The sequence below is a fragment of the Canis aureus genome, chromosome 18, assembly GCF_053574225.1.
Source record: "Canis aureus isolate CA01 chromosome 18, VMU_Caureus_v.1.0, whole genome shotgun sequence".
Classification (NCBI taxonomy): domain Eukaryota; kingdom Metazoa; phylum Chordata; class Mammalia; order Carnivora; family Canidae; genus Canis; species Canis aureus.
This window is the reverse complement of record NC_135628.1, coordinates 42,857,886-42,878,476: the sequence shown is the minus strand read 5'-3', so window position 1 is coordinate 42,878,476 and position 20,591 is coordinate 42,857,886. Positions and strand designations below refer to the sequence as shown.

General features: G+C 39.0%; 1 protein-coding gene across 5 annotated transcripts in view; it reads right to left on the bottom strand.

Annotated features, from left to right (window-relative positions):
• The window catches only part of CDK6 (cyclin dependent kinase 6), a 245,799-nt gene that overhangs the window by 22,661 nt on the left and 202,547 nt on the right, over positions 1-20,591 (bottom strand). The gene's annotated exons all lie outside the window — the stretch shown is intronic.

Below are 20,591 nucleotides of genomic sequence, written 5' to 3'. Positions count from 1 at the left end.
TCACTTGGTGACATTGTTGGCATTTTCCCAAGTGGATCAATACTCCTCAAGGGCAAGAACTTCTCCAGTTTGCTCCTGATTTTTGTCATAGTGATTTACCTGAACAGGTGCTCGGTCAATAAATATTTAATATATTCCTATGGCACACATGTGTATGTTTCCTAACCCCTTAATCAATGACTGGCAACCATATTTTTCAACAATAATGTGCCTTAGAAAATATTTATAGCCTATTACCAGGGATATTTTTATAATGTTATATATCAGTTATAAATATTATGCATCTATTTTAGAAAAGCCAAAAATGGAATCCTAACAGCTATTATTTCTAGAACCCTAATGTTGAATGTGACATAATGCCATGTGCTCCCCAAACATTATCTCATTTAATTCTCACAAAAATTTCAGGTGCAAGGTAGTATTATTATTACTATTTTCTCATGAGCAAATAGGATTGGAGATGTTTCATGACTTACTTAAGGACAAATAACAAAATGCAGACTTAAAATTCAAACAAGGTCTGCCTTGCTCCAAAGCCTATCTGCTTCATTACTAAATTGTAATACTTTTTTTTTTTTTGGTTACTAATGTTCTCTACATTCATAGATGGTCCCTACAGCTGAGCCTCTAGGGTGAAATGGCACAGAGACAGTGTGAAGAGCCCTTTATAGAGAACCCGTGTTTTCACAAGCAGGTGCCTATGGGATTCTGTACTTAAGACTGCTTTGCATATGTCCAAGGTGTCTTTAAATTCTTGCCCTGCTTTAACAAAGAACAAAGCAATTCACCAGACTGACTGAAGTTCTCTATTCTTTTCATAAACTTATTGTCTGATGGCTCTTCTACATTTTTTTAATTGTTTTTGTTTAAAGATTTTATTTTTAAGGAATCTTTATATCCAACATGGGGCTTGAACCAGATCAAGAGTCGTACACTCTACTGACTGAACCAGCTAGGTGTCCCTTAATCAAGTTTTATCATTTTTTATTTTATTTTATTTTTATTTTTAAAAGATTTTTTATTTATTCATGTGAGACACAGAGAAAGAGAGAGAGAGGCAGAGACACAGGCAGAGGAAAAAGCGGGTCCATGCAGGGAGCCTGATGCGGAATTCGATCCCGGGGCTCCAGGATCATGTCCTGGGCCGAAGGCAGGCGCCAAACCACTGAGCCACCCAGGGATCCCCCATGAAGTTTTAAATTTTAATTCCAGTATTGTTGATATACAGTGTTAGGCCCTTCTAGATTTTTACACTCCTCCCCCAGTGCAATTTTTTATAACTGTTTTGGTCACATCTTAATTGATACACCATTTTTTTTTTTTTCCTTTCCAAAGTACAGAACTTGGGTTGCACAGAAAACAGTGCTCTTTCTTTTCAAACTCATTTTTCCTTAATGTTAAAAGCATGAAATTATATAACGAAGTATATTAAGCATTCTGAGGTTTGGAGAGACGCAAATCACCCATCTTTGTTTAGCAGGTATCTCAGATGGCTCGAGTGATGGGCATGTCAGGTCAGCAAGCACAGAGGGAACAGAGGGATCATGTTTAATCTGATGAGCTGGTTAAGCAGCTTTGTAAATATGCCAAGCCCCTCACCCTTCATGAAGAAGACTGGTATCCACAGTGAAATTATCTGAGGATCATGGAGCAGTTTAAAATCAACTGGCCATGGCCACTGGGAAACAGATTAAGCGGATTGACTTGAGTGGATGTTGTTCCCAGGCAAAAGCAGGAGACCATCTCTCTCTCCTGAGGTGGACACTGATACCAGGGCCTGAGGAGGCTCAGCTGCAGCAGCAGCTCACACCCCTCACTGGTTTGGTTTTCAGCTACCTTTTTGTTTTTCTCCCTTGGCAATATTGTAACTTTTTTTTTTTTTGCTAGTTCCACAGTGCATTTAAGCAAGGGCTTGGATATTTTATCTTATGTTTGCTGCATGTTGTAGCAGAGGGCTTTTAAATCATGCAGTCTACCATACTGCCAGAACCTAGTCTTACCTCTATTGGCGGGACTTGGCTCACAGAATGAAATGACCCTTACATCCTTGACTTAGAATTAGCCCAGTAAATTGGCCTGCTTTAATGAGTTTAAGAAGCAGAAAGGTCTGATTCATAACCACTTCTCTGTGACCTGCTATGGGGAATACTAGCAACTTGGAAGCAACAATTCAGTGTATAGAATGTCAGAATGACATTTGCCCATAAGAAGACCTGGCATGTGACTATGAGGTCTATTAATTTGGCTTTATGACAGATATGGATTGGCATAAATTATATAGAACCACTAAGTCCTGACTGCATGCAATGAACTCCTATGAAATAGATCTCTGTGATGTAAAAACATAATCAGTTACAAGATAATGGAAATGAATCACATGAAAGGGGGTAACAGGCCTAATTGCAAATGATACTCCTAGTTGACCAAAAGGCAGGTCATGATTGTGAACAAATTCTTAGGACCATCCATTCAGTTTTGTGCTGACCATTCTCAAGTTTGTAGGAGCTGGTTTTGTGATAGAAGATGCTACGTTCATTAGAAGCATGGAGAGTTACAGTGGATTTAGAGGCAAGATGAAAGTTTTCATCATGATGAATTTTTGGGGTGCTATGATATAATACAGAAATGTAAGAATAAAATTGTTCAGTTATATGATACAATCTGTCTATGAATAAGGCTCCATGGTCAAAAGTCTTGGCTGTCAGGTCTCTGACCTGTGTGCATCATGTACTGAGGATTGTATTTTCACTGAGGCTGTTCTGAATATTTCTTCCTCCCTCAGATGAGCTGAGTTAAATATCCTTTAATTCATATAATTTATGCCATATTTTAGGCGGACAATTATGGACATTTTTGGCTACATTCTTTGGTTTGGTGGTGAGGGAGAGTTTAATTCTACTGGCTTGAATAATTTTATAATTGTAGCAATGATTCAGCTAAAACACACACATACATGAGTCAAACTTGGCTGCTTCTTTATAACCATGACACAAGGCTGAGCTGGAAGGAAGTAAAGGGTGGAAGGACCAACATGGGGGAGAATACCCAGAAAGACTGAGACACTGAGACTGGGCTAGAGATGGCCAGACAGCTACAATGTGAGGAAGTCCAAAATAACTCTGAACTCCGTTTCTTCCTATTACCTAAACATCTACCTCTCCTGGAAATCCTAGGGTGTATTTATATGGGCCTGTCGTAAAGACTGAAGACAAAAAGGGAATATATATTACAAAGGTTTTATATTTTTATATTTTAGAGGTTCATAAAAATTAAAAAGGCATGCATTTTTTTGAGTTATTGCAGGGAGAGGATCCACTAAGCTATCTTCAAAGCCTTCCAGGTGACATACTTACTAATTTTTTAAAACTAATTACTTAAAAGTAAAATTAACAAAAGAGATATTCTACTGAAAGCAGTACATCTGAAGCCTAGTTTTATATTTTTCAAAACATTTCTTCTTTATATACGCATTTTTTGGGGGGTTAACCAGCAAGAACATCCCCACATAAAAACTGCAATTGTTTTACTGGATTGATATACTAAAAAGTTCCTTTATTATATGGGTCATTACTTAAGGTGAGTAACTTTTATGCAGTTTACTCTATCAAAAACTATAATTAATTACTTCAGATGACTTTTCAGTAGTTTAAACCAAGTGTTTGGGTAAATGGTGTACAAACATTATCTACTAAAGGCCTTTGCTGAATCTACATTTCATGGATCCATTCCTAATTTTATACTTTTCTTTTCTCTTTACCTAGCCTATGACCTTCCTTCTTCCTCAGAAGATTTTCTCCATGCTTGCTTCTTTTTTTTTTTTTTTTTTTTTCCATGCTTGCTTCTTGAGACTATTACACCCATTTGCATTAACCTCTCTCTCAGTTTCTCATGGCCCCAACCTCTTTTCTAACCTCTTAATTTAAATTACCACATTAACTACAGAGGACCCTACTGGAAGACTATGCCATTCTACCCTTTGAATCCAATTTATTTGACAAATAATATCTAGGGGGAAAATATCTGAAACTGAACATTGCTATGTTTTTACGGAAGAGAAATTTAGGTTATTTCCAAGTATTTTCTTCAAATATCGTCCTTCACTATTATACTTGATAATAGTTAATGCTGATAAGATAACTTTCTGCAAACAATAAATTTTAATTTATACATATAAGCATTTTTTAACTAACAGGAGATTATTGTAAATAAAACAACAAATTGCATTCATTTCAAACCGTAGCAAAGTCAATTTTCTTCTAAAATGACTGTGGGCACTCTCATGCCAAATTAAGTATGGTTCTTGGGGTTTTCATTAGCAAGGATTTTTCCCAAAGCTTTTTTGAATTTGTGAGAGTTTCAGCCTTAATGCACACAAACCCTGTCCAACATGTTGATTTTTTCTGGATATTTTTTGACTGGGGAAGGGGCATATGAACTGTTCTGGGTGACTCCCTACCTGGCTTATTTCTTTCTGAATGACCTTAGGAAAGTCACTTAGTCTCTCTAAATCTTATTTGCTTTATCTGTAAAACGTCCAGTTTATAGTAGAGCTACACTAAGTGGCAACTAAACACATACATACTTTCTCATACTCATACATGGTAGATACCTCTGTTGTTCGTGGCCATTATTGTACACAAATGATAAAATATTTCATGCAGTGAACAAGAAAGGAAGGGGATACTTGTCACCACATGGTAGATGCCCAAATCATATTAATGGCTAATAGTTCTTCTTCTCGGGTCACTATTCCCTACACCTGTTAGAACTCTTACACATTTATCATCAGGAAAAGAATGAATGTCAACATTTCCAATAAGCTTTGATTAATTTTGGATCGGCAATATCATTTCTTCCTCTGTACATAGTTTTAGCAACACTCACCACGTCTTTTAAGCATGAAGTGAATTTTCTCGGGTCAAATTACAAAGGGTACCAAGTTTCAGATTACATGCCTTTTTAAACACACTAAAAGAATATATAAATATCATTCATAACCTCAATAAACAGTGGAAAACATTTAGAAGTAGAGTATGTTTTCTAGCAGATGAGACGTGTATGCTGATATGTCTGTTATAGAAAGGAAATGATTCATGCATAAGGGAAGATGAAAGGTTTTGTTTAGTTACAATACTTTCATTGTACTAAAAAGATGAGGAAGTCATGGATCACCCTATAGAACACCTCTGCAACCTGCATTTGACCTGCCGTTACACTTTCACTGCCATCTTTCTTGATGAACAGAGGAATTGTCCATGTTCATACGTGACCTTTTGAAAAATATTGCTTACTATTTTATGCTTGCTCCCATGTTCAGTTCTAGAGAGAGCTGTTATCTGTTAAGTTAAAAATGTTACCTTATCACTATACAATTTCCACCTATTCAAATAACCAGATTAAGCAGAAAATCAATTAAGTGATTTGCTTCATAAACACTGAGTGATCATCCACTAAGCACACATGGCTGCATAGGTGCTGGGAGATAAGCCTTTTCCCCAAATATATATTAAATGTAAATATTATGTAATATATGGTCTTAACATATAATATACATATATTTAAATTATATTACACATTTTAATATAAATATAAAATACATTAAAATGTAAATTTACAGTAGTTATAAGTAAATATACATATTACATACTACCATAATGATCCTTGCCTCTGTGGGAGACAAGAGATACAAATGTAGGATCTTGAAATAAAGAAGTTTATTTCATTTTACTGGTGGGAGATAAAAGCTCAAGATAATAATTTAATCTTCACTCGAATGTTGGGAGGTGGGTCTGATTAACTGCATTTTATAGATGAAAAATAAAGAAACTTAACCAAGGAAACTGCTCACTAAGTGGTTAAGCTGGTCTGACTCCTAATGAGGAGCAAACAGAAGCAGTGTTTTAGAAAGATTAATATAGCAAAGGTTTACTGAGTCATTCAGAGGGGACGGGGACAGTTAGGGAGGCCAACGGGGAGGTCAGTGCATGAATGAGATGACAAGGACCTAAACCAGGGGGACAAGCAAATGGGAAAGGGCATAAAGACATAAAAGGGAAGGTGATCTGAATTTGGTAAAAGACTGAATACAACTTGGGAGAAACAGCATGGTTTTAAGTTTGCATTATTGGTAAAGCCAGGCTGAATGAGAAAGGTATGGAGACGGTAGTATGGGGAGAAAACTGGAAGATAACTGACTGACTTAATTTTAAACATATTCCTTTATAACAAAAAATAATGTATAAAACAACACTCTGAAATCTAAAAATGAAAAACATGCAAAAGATAGTTAGGCCTGCCTAGGTATATACCCAACAATACCTGCAATGTATGTGTACACAAACACTTGTACATGAATGCACACAGCAGTATTATTCATAATAGCCAAGAAGTGGAAACATCCCAAATGTCCATGAACTGACAGTGGGATAAAAGAATGTCATATAGCCATACAATGGAGTGTCATTCAGAAGGAAAAAACCCCAACGCTGTTACTTGCTATATAGTGCCGCATATATGGAATCTGTTTACCTCATCTCTGCATTCCCCCATCTTATGTTAACCTACTTCTATTACTCAGTTACTTGTTGGTCTGCCCAACCAAACTGAAAACTCTCTGAAGCCAGGGCCAAACCTTACTTGCTTTAGTATCCAGGGCACATAATTTACCCCTGCTTTGTTCATGACTGGCACTCATTTAATAAACAGGAATGGTTACTGTTCCTCCCACTGAGAAGGCTTTCTCTCCCTTCTTCCCATCAACCTCGGTCCCTCCCACCTCAAAACTTGTGTCCTTGGTTTCACTCTGGATAATTCAAGTGCAAGCATGTGTGTTTGTGCAGATATGTATATGTGAACAGATGTATGTCCATTTAGAGCCCAGACCGATTTGATTTCTATTATTGTATCTGTTTATGCTGTAACGAATCTGTGGCACTAGAAGACATCATCCTGCAAATAGTGGGTCTTTAAAAACAGGGGCTGGTTGACAATGAAGTCTCCTACATCTAAAATCTCACCCAGGGATCCCTGGGTGGCGCAGCGGTTTGGCACCTGCCTTTGGCCCAGGGCGCGATCCTGGAGACCCAAGATCGAATCCCATGTCAGGCTCCCGGTGCATGGAGCCTGCTTCTCCCTCTGCCTGTGTCTCTGCCTCTCTCTCTCTTTCTCTCTCTCTCTCTCTCTGTGTGACTATCATAAATAAATAAAAATTAAAAAAAAATAAAATAAAATCTCACCCAAACCATCAGAGAAGCAGCAAGAGGCATGCAGGATAATAGGAACTTTGCCCTGACCTGCTTTACTTTACCCAGGTATGCAGGTCATGGATGGGCTTCTTGGAAGACAAAGAAAGAGAAAGGTTGAGAAGAAGTGCAGCAAATACAACTGAGAGTGAGGGATTAGAGGGGGTGTGGGTATGAAGGAGGCTCTTGTAGGAAACCAGCCCAGAAAGGAAGGGGCGCTGGTGGGAAAGAGCATGGGAGAAAAATAAAATTAAAGCCCAAGGAATACAATACAAGGACACAGGTAAAAAGAAGAATCTGAGATGTAGTTCTGTTGAATGAGCCAGAGACCCAGAGGAAAAAGCATCTCCTACCAGGGAAGGGAGGTGCCGCTGACAGGACAGAGCAGATGAATACAGCTTAGAGAGCGTGCTGCCCTCTGTCCACAGCAGGGGACTCTGAGTCTGGTCATTTCCTTACAAATAAATAGCTGAATTAATTTTTCCTTGTTACCAGATGTGAATAATTTATTTCTCCACAGAGGGCTCATATTTTACTGGACTAAGTATGAGTAACTTCCTTGAGAGAGAGAGCAAGCAAGCACGAGAGAGGCAGAGGAAAACCCCACCAATTTTCAATTCAAAATTGAGAATTAAAATTAAATGGGACCTCACCAAACCACTTGAGACTTCTGAAACATTACAAAACTTACAAATTAATATACTTACTGACTTAGTCAATTTTACAGATGACTCAAGAAGCCTAAGTGGTCAGTCAGATAAAAAAAAATATTTCTAACCACTTCAACAAGTATTATCTATCATTTGTCAGAAATAATTATTGCTCTTAAATACTTATTCAATTAAAGAGTCGCCTTTCTGTTGTTGCAGAGCTATCTTTTCTTGTCTCAGTTATGGCTCAGGCTGCCATAACAAAATACCATGGGTTGGGTGGCTTATGCAATGGAAATTTATTTCCCATAGTTCAGCAGGCTGGATGTCCTGGATGAAGGTGCTGACAGGGTCAATGTTTGGTGAGGATTCTCTCCCTGGTTTGCAGACGGCCACTTGTTTGCTGCATATTCACGTGGTGGAGAGAGAACAAGTTCCCTTGGGTCTTTCTTCTAAGGGCACTAATGTCACCATGGGGGCCTCACCCTCCTGACCTAAATAACCCTAAGTAATCCCAAATCTAATCTCTAAATAATCCCAAAGTTCTGATGTCCAAATAACATCAAAACCAGGGGAAGGGACTTCCATATCTGAATTTGGTGGTGGTGGTGGTAAGACACAAACGTTCAGTCTGTAACACTTCCTTCCTCACATTACTAAATATAGTATCTTTCTGACTTTTAAAATCAGAAAGCTGGGCAGGTTCTTGTCCAATGGGAGCAACAAACATGATTTGTCTCATTCTGTGTTTGGGGTGCAAGTACTCATTTTATATACTTTTTGGTAAGTTTTCTTGCCAAAGTACATGTTCATGACTCTCACAGTGCCTTCCTTATCTCTTGCTCTCCAGTCACACTGCTCAGAGAAGTTCCTAAGGCAGGAAAGACATGGTCATACATCAAGTACTTTCTACAAGGCTGAGTTCCTTGTTTTATTATTACATTTTCATCCTTACTGTCACCCTGATGTCAGATCAAAATACTACACAACTGCATCTGAAAGAAAGTTTTAGCAGAGGGAAAAGAAATCTGAGTCAAACCTATGAAGCAGTAACTTGCAAGGGTGAAGCATTTATATTAGAATTACTCATTACCAGGTAATTGGAAGCAAGACCAGAACCTGTGACCCTCACTGGAATCACCTCACTTCTCATGGGCAAGCAGCTTCATTAACAGCCAGACATCTCAGGCTCAGCACTCTGGGGAAAGCTGTCTTCTGTTTGTCATATAAACCCATAGCAGGAATCTTTCTCCTGTATGAAAATTCTAGCTATAATACTCACTGTATTTTATGTTGGGCATGAGAAACTTTAATGATAACATGCTGGAAAATCATTTGGGGCAAGAGTGATGGTGGTGTGTGGAAATACAGAGAAATGATCAGAGATTACTAGGCTCCTGACTGAATCAGTGCCATAGATTAATTAGTCAGGCTTTGATTATTAACTGGGCTCAGAGTTTATCAGCTACCTTTACTCTGAGGAAGAACTGTGAACTAGAGATATCCCGCAACCAAACTGGAAGCTCATTAGGCCCCATCATAAAATCATTTGTCTGCCATTCCTAGCTCTTTTTGATATTATGCCTTCCTAGGAGAGAGAGAAAAACTGTAGCAGGGAGTTAGTTGGTCCATGAGTGAGAACCTTGGTACCCAGGCTCCTCAATACGTGGCCATTTGGGTAGAGCACCCAGGAATACGGTGATCAAGCAGCTCAGTTTGCCCACGATGGCTTTAGGTTAGCACTGAAAATCCTGTATCCCAGGAAGCCTCTCTGTCCCAGGCAAAATGGATGGTTGTCACCCTATACAGGAGACCCAGAACAAGAGGCTGTAGGAAAAGGAATTTAGAGAGAGAGAGAGAGAGAGAGAGAGAGAGAGAGAGAGATATCTTTTTAAAAAATCATCATTGTTATTTCTGAGGGCTGTTTTGAAAAATCAGATGAGCATCTTTCAAAACAGTAAGAATGAAGGTGGTCCAGACAGGTTTCATTCTTTTTTTCTTAACAACTCACTGCTACTATGTGATAAGGGACTAGATTATTGGTAAGCTCTCTCCCCATACCATAATTTAAGATGTTATTACTCTCAGCAAATGACCTGGTATATACATTTGATCCTTGAGCAACACAGGTTGGGCTCACTTATGCACGGATTTTCTTTTTTACAGTATGGTAAACATATTTTCTACCTTTATTGGAAGGACACAGTATATAATACATCTAAAATATGTGTTAATGTTCATAAGGTTTTCAGTCAATGGTAGGCTATTAGTAGTTAAGTTTGAGGAGCCAAAAGTTATGCATCCATTTTCCACCGAGCTGGGGAAGGGTTTGGCACCCTTAACCCTTGTGTCATTCCAGGGTCAACTGTACGTTTTGCCTAAGGCAAGAGGATTGCCAGTCTATAGGTCAAACGGTCTGAGGGAAATGCATGGTCTAAAAAGGCAGCCACCAAGAGACGGAGGTGGAGCTATTTATCTAAGATGACAAGAAGTATTTTCATCTTGTCCAATCTAATTGATTGGTAGCAACTGGCTTCGAGCTGGCCTGAGAAACAATTCTAAAGTGCTGCCTGGTGTATGCAGGAGAGTATGGAGATTATCAGCAAAACATATAGAAAACAAACTAGCCAAATGGACTGAAAGTAACCCAAGTGAATCAAGTTTTCTCTCTCTGATAAACTGACATCAAAGCAATATATATACAAGGAATAAAAGTTAGCAAATGTAAAAGTTAGCCCATCTAATAATGACACATTCCAAGACCAAGTATCACATATGTCATGGTAACAGAATTGTGGCTTTCAAAGGCACTTCTTCATTTATTCTAGGAATCTACCAGGCTTTGTCTTTGATACAACATTTTCACCAAAGAGAGTCTTACAAGCTCTAATGTGGATATGTCTTTTAGTATATTAATTCTGAGCACCTCTATGCTCATGTACACATGCTTTCTCCTGCAAACACTCTAATACTGACATCAACCATCTGTCATCAAAATGACATAATCCAGGGCTGAAGGTCTTAATGTTGATTTGGGGGTTAAATAATCACTACAAATTTTCTCAAATAGAAGTGTCTATTGGTTGAAGTGGCTTTTTTTTTTTTAAAGTAGTTTTACTCAAAAAAGAACCAAAAGTATCCCTCAAAGAATATTACAAATTATCCAAAAATATCCTCAAATTAGATTCAATCTTTGATTAAAAATACTCCAAATAGCAGAAGACTGATTTTCTCATTTTTTCCTTAAAAAAAAAAAGAAGCCTGCTTAGCATACAAAAGGGTATTAGCCCTGGAATGTTAGTGATGCTGTCTACGCGTGACACTAATATTGAAATATCAGTGCAGTGATCAATCAGCAGAAGTTAGCACTTGTTTTCTCAGGATAGAATTTTATTGACCCAAGAGCCATCTTAATTTTTTAGAGGCTTATTTATTGCATTTATATATATATATATATATATACAGGATTTAAAAAAAATTTACCCAGTTTCTCCGAAGAAAACATCTTGTGAGAATTTTAATACAATAACACACACGGGATATAGATATTAACTTTGAAAGACTCAAGACACAGAGCATTGCCATGGCAAGGATCTTTCATGTTGTTCTTTTAGAGCCACATTCACTTCCCTCCTGCCCCCACCTCTCCTTAACCTCTGGCAACCACTAATCTGTTCTGTATCTATAATTTTGTCATTTTCAAGAATGTTATATAAATGGAATCCTGCAGAATGTAACCTTTTGAGATTGGCTTTTTTCTTTTTTAAGATTTATTTATTCATTTTAGAGAGAGTGTATGAGCAGGTGGAGGAGCAGAGGGAGAGGGAGAATCCTTGAGCAGACTCCCTGCTGAGCAGAGATTTTTCCCCACTAGAAGCTGGATCCCAGGACCCTGAGATCACATATTTTTAATGATGGGTGAGTACTTAAAAAAAAATCACAAAGCATCACCTCAATTCTTTTCTCTTTTTATATACAAATGGGTAAGATAGCATCTCTAAAGATCTCCTCCTTTTCAACCAAATAAGATGGCACCATAGAGCAGGATCTGAATTTGGGCTCTATAGTCCTTGTTTTGAACCTGAAGAGACAAGAAAGTGCCTAGCAGTCATAACAAAGCTGTGACTAAATACCACTCAAGCCTCTATGATGACAAGAATCAAGGACATATTTAAAAAAATTATTTGCACACACATTTCTATCTACCCTTTTAGACGGAGTTTTATTTTATGACAAGGAGTGGTAATTTTTTTTTTCCTTTCTGAATGGTACAGACAACTGGTATCCTGTATGAATATAATATTCCTATCCAGCACATTTTGGGTAGAATCCAATAATGTGTGATAACTCAACAATTTAGCACAGGAAGCAAAGCCCACAACATTCCTTAGAAATTTCACAGACTATCTAGACAGAACAGACCCATTTGAATGGGATTTTTTCAGTGATATTTGAAGAATGCAATTTTTTAGGGTGGACATACTGGGTTTGTGACGGATGCAAACTTAGATATGAAAAAAAAAAACACAATTAAATGATTCAGACTCCTGCGTTGTGCTTCCACAGACTTTATTTCTGCACAGGTCAAACAAAGGAAAGTTGGTGTTTGACAACTGTGGGTGACTCATCAGAGGAAGTTCTTACCATATGGATGTGCTTGTTGAAATAAAGCTGGTTAACAAAGCCAGCCTGTTTTCTCCCTGTGGGCCAGTGAGGGTTTCATTTTAGGAAATGGAAGTGTCAGTGTGGACAAACTGTCCTCAAGTATTTATAGCATAATGTGTAGTTTCCTTAAACTGTCTTTGAACAAAGAATATGTGAATGAAAAGTAAGATATACATTTCTCTTGGGTTATTGGAACTGTATTCTGTTTATAAAACCTATTTAGCACTGTGACCTGGGCATAATGTGATAGGAAAGTGGTATAGCTACCCTGAAGTATGGTTTCCCAACAAATTTTAAGAGCTCTTTATTCATTAAGGAAATTATGCCTTTGTTATATTCATTGCTAACATTTTCTCCAAGATTAGCATATCCTTTTTAACTTTGAAGTATTTGCATTTTTTGATGAAGTTTTCAATTTTTATAAAGTATATCAGTATTTTTTCTTTGTGACTTAAAAAGAAAGATTTATTTTATTTATTTGAGGTGGGAGAGGGGCTCAGGGAGAGGGAGAAAAAGCCTTAAGCAGGCTCCGTGCTCAGGACCCTGAGATCATGACCTGAGCCAAAACCAAGAGTAGGGCGCTTGACTGTGCCACCCATGTGCTTGCTCTTTGTGACTTTTTAATGCTTTGAAAGTCTATTCCATTCTAGGGTCAGAAATATTTCCTATAGTTTCTTCATCCTTTTATGGTTTCATTTTTAATACTTAACTCTTTAAACTACTTGTTAATTTGTTCCTTGATAAGGAACAGACAGACACTAATCAGATTACCATTCTTCCCCACCTTTAACAAGTTGACCAGTTACCCTAACTTATTTGTTAAATAAATCATTCCGTCCTGCAAATCATGTAAGTTGGGGTCTTTTTCCAGATTCTGTATTCTGTTCCATAAATGTCTATCACTTCTGCTGGTACTAGATTTTTTTTTTTTTTTTTTTTTTTTAGATTTTATTTATTTGAGAGTGAGAGATTGAGAGTGAGAGAGTGAGAGTGAGAGAGAGCGAGAGCGAGAGAATGAGTAGGGGGGGGAGGGCAGTGGGCTCCCTGAGCAGGGAGCCTGATGTGGGACTCAATCCCAGGATCCTGGCATCAGGACCTGAGCTGAAGGCAGACTCTTAACCGACTGAGCCACCTAGGCACCCCTAGATTGTTTTTGTTATTGTAGCTGCAGAATGCATTTTAGTGTTTTGGGGTGGAAAGCTTTCCTTCATAACTAAAAAAAAAAATCCTTTGCTATTTTAACCAATGTAACTCTTCAAATGCATTTTAGAAAATCCCACTGGGATTCTGATTGGAGTTGCATAAACCCATGAGTTAATTTGGTGAGATCTTGTATCTTCTCAATATTCAATCTTCTCATTCAGGAAAATATATTCTCTTTCTAACATTTAACTATTCTCCACATCTATGCAGGTATTTTATATCTCTCAATCAAATTTATAGTTTTCTTGATATAGGTCCCACACATTTGTTTACATTAGTCTACATTTTTTATTTTTACTGGGAATGAAATGCTACCAACTAGAGAAGCCAACTCTGGAGAAACTGCCACTCTGTTGTCTGAGGTCATAATCCTGACTGTTCTCTTGAGTCATGGATTATTTTAGATTTGAAGAGTGAAAGAAGAAAGAAAAGAGGGACATGTTGGGGGGGGGTGGTTTATATTCCTAGTATGAAGACTGTAAACCGCTCAGAAAGGCTTTAAAGGTTAAAAAACATGTAACCAAAAGCACTGGGGGTTAGTAGAAAAGAGAGATAATGTGCTAATAAGCAATCAGAATGATGACTCACTGCATTGGATCATCCCTGGGAAACCACCTACTAAGCAGAATTAGCAGTGAAGGCGTTATTTTTGGTATAGGATTCACTGCTACTTCCTCTTGGGGGAAAAAAAACCCCAACTTATTAAATTCTAGCTCCCTAGAACACTTGAAAATGGTCATCCTGGCAGATTGGCCTGTCCAGTAACAATGCTATTTCTAGAACAGGGTAGGTTCCCCGTAGAGACTTCTTTAGAATAAGATAGAAGCACTTAGCCACGTGTAATGGAAAGGAGAATAAACCAGGAGGCAGAAGCCCCATCTCTTAATGCTGGCTCTGTAACTGATTAACTAATTGCTGAGTGCAGGCAGGCAGGCCACTTCACCTCGGCTCATCTGTTAAAGGACAGGTATCATGGCTTTTTTTCTGCCCCACTCTATACTGCAGACATGCTACAAAAATAATAAACTATGTGGATGAAGCAGTTAGAACAGCTGAGAAGTAAAATCAGCTTCTCAGTAGAAGTAAGGCCATCAATCAAGTAGCAAATATAATGAACTCTCATTCCAGAGTTATTCGTTTTTGTGTAATACTGTGTTACCTACCCCCATCTGCACCCCTCCATGATTTCTTCTCTTTTTCTCACAGTGTCTAAACGTGCAAAGAAGATTCATTGCTGTTGTTTTGGCCGTATGTCTGGACGAAATCTCTGAATTTAATTTACTCATGATATTCTGCAGGGCTATTCACAAAGATCACTGGCTCAGAAAATTTGAAGATGATGCAGTCAGGAAAATGATAAATATGGGGTGGGGGTGGAATATGTTTTCTTATCCAGTATCCATGGTTAGTAAAGCTAATTAGACCATTTCCTCTCCCCATTCGATATAGTAGTAAATGAAACACACTCCCTCTTTCCGAAAGCATTAATAGTTAGAATGTGTATTTCCCCAATTAGCAGTGAGTTTGAACATTTTATTTCTTTTTTAAAAGATTTTATTTATGCACGAGAGATAGAGAGGAGGGACACAGGCTCTATGCAGGGAGCCTGACATAGGAATCGATCCCAGGTCTTCAAGATCAGGCCCTGGGCTCAAGGCGGCGCTAAACCGCTGAGCCACCTGGGCTGCCCTTCCTTCTGTTTTTGTTTTTTTAGATTTTATTTATTTATTCATGATAGTCACAGAGAGAGAGAGAGAGAGAGAGAGAGAGGCAGAGGGAGAAGCAGGCTCCATGCAGGGAGCCCGACGCGGGATTCGATCCCCGGTCTCCAGGATCGTGCCCTGGGCCAAAGGCAGGCGCTAAACCGCTGCGCCACCCAGGGATCCCCTGTTTCTTTATCATGGGTAACACTTCTGCGAATTTCTACTTCACAATTCTAACACAGCCATATACACTTTGCTTAATGAAATGGGTAAGAACTATAGGTAAGACATATTTTGCTAATCCCTACAAGCAACTCTGAAACACAGTCATTACTAGCCTAATTTTATAGATGAGGAAGCTGGGGCTCAGGACAGTTTTGTAATTTAACCAGACAAGTCATGTATGTATGTGATTAAGTGTAGGAGCTGGGATCAATATTGCTAATCACGATTACTTATTGATACTATTTTATCACACGTTAAATGCAATCTACCATAGCACATTAAAAAAATGCATGTTTGAATGTATGTTCCCAAACAAATATTAAAGTCAATCTTTGGCCTCAGCATGATATCTTCGTTTTATTTACAAAACAAATGAATTTATAAGAATGAGGAGGTTGTGGGCACATGACTACCAATGACCTGCTTACTGCATATATCTGCCACGTATTTGACTTCATAAGAGAAGGGTATTATGGACGAAAGGTTTTATGTTACCCACATAAATGAAAACATTTGGTTAAAAAAGGCACTTTCAGGTTGTGTTGCTTTAGCACATAACTAATACACACCTTTGATTCCTTTGATTTTGCATGCTAAGAAGTCTAAAGGGTATTAACATTTTTCTTTATGTGGTAACCAAACTTCTCTCCTCTGTTAATTTACCTAAATATATCTTTAGTATGCCTTTGATGTTCTTATTTTATTAGCATGAGTACTACTTTTTTTACGCATGATTAATTTCAAAAGATAAACCTGGCACCTGAGAGAAGGAAGTCCCCGATACCAGGGAAGAGTCTTTAGGCCGAGCTTGGAGCAGCTGAGTAACACAGCCTGCTGATCCCACAGCCCGTCATAGTGTTCTACTGTGTCAGGTTTCACCAAGCCACTCATTCAGGCTGAACTTTCCTGGTACCTCTCCCCACTTGTTTAGGAGTTCTGCCAATGCCTCGATAGAAAGACACTTCAGAGCAAATGTGGCATTTAGCCTGCAGGGTCTTGCTTTGCTTTTGCAAGGCATGGGCTCTGACAGGCAGCAGGACAACACATGTTGTGTGGACCCTCCAGGCCAGGGATACATTCTAATGCTGCTCTACCATCAGCTAGCTGTGACCTGAGAGGGTAACATGAACTCAGCCTTAGTTTCCTTAGTCTACTCCTTGAATATCCCAGGGGACATCATTTACATCCTAAATTATAATAAAAATGTCTACAAATTAAATTTCCCCACTAATGCTTCAAAACATCTTTTGACCACCAAAGTTAACCAGCTCTTGGATACTGATATGAAGAAAATTACTAACTTCTGCTTTTTAAGAACTACCATATCTCTTCAAATGTAAGATGCTACCAATCGATCGCAAGTTACATCCTGATTCTAGAAACAATCAAATGTGAAAAAAAAATGAACATCTCAGAAACACTGAAATACAGTAGAAGGGCTGATAAAATACTTATTTGCTCATTAGGAGGTAGTGAAATGTGCCAGGTGTACTGTGTTCTGACTCTCCTCAATGTAACTCCGGAACTTACGGCTTTGATTTCTTTATAGATCCATTTAATTTTCTGGTTCACTGAATACAGACTTTACTTAGTTTTTTTTTTTTTTCCTTTTTGAAGTATTAACAAAACTTTGGAGCTTTGGTGAAAAAACAAGGAGAGCTGCCAGGCTAAAGTTCTTATAATAAAATAAAAACAGCAAATGGAGGCCTTGATTGGCTAAGCACTTCTCAGTTACAGCATGCATTTCTTTTTTTGTTAAAGATTCATCTGTTTTAGAGAGAAAAAGAGTGTGGGGGGAGGGGTGGAGGGAGAGAAGAGAGAGAATCCCAAGCAGACTCCTCACTGAGCTCTGAGCATGATACAGGGCTCGATCTCAGGTCCCTGAGATGACTAGAGCCAAAACCAAGAGCTGATGCTTAGCTGACTGAGCCACCTAGGTGCCTCACAACATGCATTTCTTGATCACTGATCAATGGTAGCAACTTTACTGAATGTTTGTCAGGGAAAATTTAGTAAAGAGGATTCTAGGGTAAACTTTTTTGACACAATTTGGTGACCAGACCTCTGGCTTCCTTTGTGTATTAATGGTCTGAGGAGCATGTCAGGAAGCTGATAAAAATAGCTTCACTTAAGCTCCAGTCATGTTCTTCCCTCAAGAGAAGCTTTCTTGCTCAGCAGTATCACCAGAGAGACCTGGAGTCTGGTAAAAAAGCCTTCCTGCTCTTGCTGGAAAACCAGGAGTCAGTGCCCAAGCACAGCTTTTGAGCCTCACGCCTAGAGAGCACATCACACTGTGCAGGCTTATGCTGCTTTATACAATTTCCTTTGTCTCCCCCACCTTTTCTCTAATTTTTTTTTTGTTGTTGTTGTTGTTGTTTCGTTGTTATGGGTAGTGACAGTTTCTGGTTTCTTTCATTTATCAACGGTTTCCTCTACCACAGCCTCTATTCCTCCTGCTGGAAGCCTGGCACAACTGGAAGCTGGAAGAAAAACCGCAACCGAATAGGCTGGCACTTTAACAGTCATTTCCAACCACAGATTAATACTATTACTGGATTTGACTAACGGCTCTCAATCAGCTCAACTGTCATCACTGGAGAGCCTGATAGCCAGTGAAGCCCAAAGAGAAAATACAGGCAAATCCAGAGCATGGTATAGTTCTGATTTCTCATCTTTCTTTCTTTTTTTTTCAACATTTCTTTTTTAAAAGATTTTATTTATTTATTCATGACAGAAAGAGAGAGAAGGGGAGAGGGAGAGGGAGAGAGGGAGAGAGAGAGAGAGAGAGAGAGAGAGAGGCAGAGACACAGGCAGAGGGAGAAGCAGGCTCCATGCAGGGAGCTTGACGTGGGACTTGATTCTGGGGCTCCAGGATCACACCCCAAGCCGAAGGCGGTGCTAAACCGCTGAGCCACCGAGGCTGCCCTTTTTTTTTTTTTTTAAGATTTTATTTATTTATTCATGAGAGACACACAGAGAGAGGCAGAGACATATGCAGAGGGAGAAGCAGGCTCCCTGTGAGGAGCCCGATGCAGAACTCGATCCCAGGACCCCAGGATCACAACTTGAGCCAAAGGCAGACGCTCAACCACTGAGCCATCCAGGTGCCCCGGATTTCTCTTTTGAATCCAAAAGTACCCCTCTGAATATCCTCTTCTTGGTTCTCCTTAATGATCTGTATCAGGACATAACTCCCTCCTGCTCCAACCTGCTGGAGACTGAAGTCAGCTGGTGCCATGGGCTCCAGCCTGCGTAACAGGGCACACTGCTCAGCTGCCAACAGAGTACCTGTGTATCTCACTCCTTGTACTGTCCCTCCCCCTACCCCAGAGACTGCACGGGATGCTGGTGTTCAAGTAAGTTATGTGGCCAGTATCAAAGTCCAAATGAAGGAGGCCCTCCTGGAGGTTCTGTGTTGATGACGGTGGAGCTGTGATAGGATAGCTATCACAATCAGGAACCTCATTTTTCTCTTCATTGTTCACCTTGACGTGGCAGCCTCCAGGCCTAGTGCAGGTAACTGGGCTTTCCAACAGATACTGAGAGAGGATGGTATGGTATATTGCAGGGTATATGACAGGCTCCACTACAGTCAGATTCTGTCCTACCCTGGAGCTTTCTGCATGCACAGAAATTCCATCGTTTGAGCAAAGGCTTTGGGAAATGGTCCCCAGCTTTTGGCCCTGATATACTCTATCTGCATGCAGGTAGAAGAGGACTTGATTATTATTTTCTAACCGACAACCATTAGGTCCTACTCTGGATGGTGTTTCGCACACATTAATCCCAATCTTCTTCCTTTAAAATGTAGTGAAAAGGGCAGCCCGGGTGGCTCAGTGGTTTAGCGCCGCCTTCAGTCCAGGGTGTGATCCTGGAGACCAGGGATCAAGTCCCACGGCAGGCTCCCTGCATGGAGCCTGCTTCTCCCTCTGCCTGTGTCTGTGCCTCTCTGTCTCTCACAAATAAATAAAATCTTAAAAAAAAAAAAATGTAGTGAAAGGCATGTCTTAATACAGCCCCGGGGAGGGGGGAATAAAATAGAAAAATCTTTCTGGAGGGCAGACTGGTTCCTGCATCAAGTAGGGTTTTTTTTTTGTTTTGTTTTGTTTTGTTTTAAGATTTTTCATTTGAGAGAAAGTGAGAGACAGCACAAGCATGAATGGTGGGGAGAGGCAGAGGGTGAAGAAGACTCACTGAGCAGGGTGCTCAACACAGGGCTCAGTTCCAGGGCCCTGAGATCATGACCTGAGCCGAACGCAGATGCTGAAACAACTGAGCCACCCAGGCGCCCCATCAACTAGGTTTTGAATATTCTTTACCTCACTATTCCAATTCCAGGAATTAGTCCTGAAGAAAGTCATGGGAACATGCAAAACATGAGCTGCCAGAACAGATACCACAGTCTTGCTCTAAAAATCCCTGCAAATTTCATTCATTCAATAAATACATGCTTACTATGTGCTGGGGAATATCTATCTATCTATCTATCTATCTATCTATCTATCTATCTATCTATTTATTGGGGGGAATATTTAAATACACATAAATAAGACCAGGATATATTTTTACATGAAAAAAAAAACCCAGGTTATAAAGAAGCATGAGCTCACTTTTATATGAAAATTGAAATGTTATAATGCATAGGAAAACAAGATACTTGGTAAACCATTAATAATGGTAATCTTTGAGTCACTTATTGAGTTTCTTTTTCTTTTTCTTTCTCCTTACCTTTCTAAAAAAGAAAGTATTTTGTGGCGAGCAATTTTGACTTTCCAACTCTAACATGCCTTCTATTTATTAGTTAGCGCTCTGCTATTAAGAAGGAGCTTTATCTATTTTTATTAGTATGGACTCACAAATTTTGTTTCATTCAGTAGAAGAATTCATTATTTTAATGGGTTATA